The sequence below is a fragment of the Dipodomys merriami genome, unplaced genomic scaffold (genome assembly GCF_024711535.1).
Source record: "Dipodomys merriami isolate MVZ:Mamm:240054 unplaced genomic scaffold, mDipMer1.0.p SCAF_3, whole genome shotgun sequence".
Lineage (NCBI taxonomy): Eukaryota > Metazoa > Chordata > Mammalia > Rodentia > Heteromyidae > Dipodomys > Dipodomys merriami.
This window is the reverse complement of record NW_027204492.1, coordinates 60,075,765-60,078,214: the sequence shown is the minus strand read 5'-3', so window position 1 is coordinate 60,078,214 and position 2,450 is coordinate 60,075,765.

Below are 2,450 nucleotides of genomic sequence, written 5' to 3'. Positions count from 1 at the left end.
ACAATATATAGGAAAACAAACAAATAAACCAAGAAGATACGAAAATTTTTTTAATGCTACCAAATCACATGTTTTCTAATAATGTGCAGAAAATTAGGCAGTGAACCATAGGTTCTTTGAGCTCTCCATAAAATAGTCCTTGGAACTGTGATTATTTTCATCAAGATACATTTATGATTTTTGATGATGTGTAAGGCAAAAAGGCCATTTAATTTTCTTCTCTATAAAATTATCAAAATCAGTAAAAAAAATACCATTCTTAAATAATATGTTGCTTCAAATTCAAGGATCCATCTTCTTTCAAGCATGAAAGTTCTATTTAAATCAGTTTTGTTAATGGATTTTTTAAGTGCTGAAAATCATTTCCTCATCTTTATAAAGTATTGTGTCATAGTGGCTACCCAGCATGATAACCAATTAAAAATTACTAACAGAGGAACTCTGTTAAATATTTTTATAAATAGATATTAAATCCATAAACCAAATTTCAAACTCAGTACTCAGGTATATGACATACCATTTTATTTGCAGAATCAAGAAAAATAATTAGTATCTCTTTAGTGTAACAAATAATATTCATGACTGTTCAGATTTGCATAAGTGACAGAATGTGGAGCATTGTAACAAGTGACTAGGATCAAGAGAAATCCTTGTTTCAATTATTTGGCTACTCCTGATGAAAAGATTTTCCCTTTGAATTAGTGTCAAAATTACTTCATTTCTTTACTCCACCATGAAATGGATAATTAATCTTTCTGAAATTTAAATTTAGTTAACATATCTGGTAATGATAACTTAAAGCAAAATATTTGTTTTTTTCCTTTTTTGTTTTTTTAAAATATGTTTTGTATTGTAAAAATACTGTACAGAGGGGTTACAGTTACATGAGCAAGGTAATGAGTACATTTCCTATCAAGCATTGTTACCTCCTCCTTTGTTTTTCCCTTACCCTCTCTTCCCTCCCACCTCCACAACTACACTCCCCCTTCTGGCCCCTCCCTGCCTAAATTGTAAAGTTTGTTTTTCAACATAGTGTCTTGTACATCTCATTGTTACAATGGCTCAACCTGTATCCCTTTTCAAGCATTTTATTTTTTCCCTTCCCTTCCCCAAGCTAGAGAAATGTATATACAAGATGCAGGACACCGACATCAAATACAGTGAAAACAGGGGTTATACCATGGGGGAGGAACATACAGAGAAATTAGGAACAATAGCAAGAAAGAAAAACCCACTTGTGTCCCTATCTTGGGATTCATTTCACTTAACATCATTTTATCTGGTCATATGTACATAATAAAGCAGTATATTTGTATTAGAACTGAAAAGTATTAGACGGAAGGACATATGTGGCCAGTGATAAATCAAATGGATTTTGTGATGCATCCAACAGTATGGGAAATTATAGTTTAGATGGACTAGATAAAGATTTGATTGAGAAATTGCTTAATAAGTTATTCATTATATTTATAGTTAACTGAGAGGATATGGAGTTGGAGTAAAAATAATGTCCGGGTTAAAGTTTCCAATTTACCACACTAATCTTCAATAAGTTGCTGGCTCTCAGAGGCCCTCCGTTTACTCATCTGTCAATAAGTGTATTGAACTAAATGCCTTCCATGATCTCTATAGCTCCAGAGGTTATCTGTACGTATAAAATGAAATCAAATGAATTTATTCTAGAATTCATGAAACTTTAAGTACCTTTCAGTTGGGTATTCTCACTCTTACTTTATTTTGAAAGTGCTCCAAAATAAGATGTTTAAAATTCACATATAGTATAAGTGTATGGTCCACAGAATTTAATGACTTTTGATATTTCTTTCCATACCTAGTCTTTGTCTGTAAAATAATTGTCTGTAAAAGCTATTAATTTCAAACTTACTCATTAGTGAAAACAAACAAGCCCACCCATAATTGTGCCTTCTCAAACAAGTGATTGAAAATCTTATAAATTAGATGCTGAGAATGAATAGAACAGTGATTTTCTTTATGCACTTTTAAGCAAATGTGTTGTATGCATAATTAACTGTGAAAAGGTAAACCTACTTGAGAATATTTAATTCTGTTAGCATATATCTTATGGAAAGTATGAACTTTCAGAATACTTTTAATAGTTTTACTAGAATTGATTTTACCTTCCTTTCCATTTTTCTTCTGGGTGACAATTTATGAACTGTTTAAGAAAATGTTGCAATAAAGCAAAATAATGTTGTGCTAGCTGCATTGGTGCCCTTTAGCAATAAATACATTCTAGTTATCACAACATACTATATTGAATGACATTACATGAGTGTTTTAAAGCAGATGTTCTACACTAGCAAGAAACATAGAAACTTAATTATAATGCTTACCTTCACCTCAAAAATGAAACATATAAGTACTAATATATAACAAAGTGTGTATAGCCAAGTGCTGGTGGCTCATGCCTGTTATCCTAGCAACTCAGG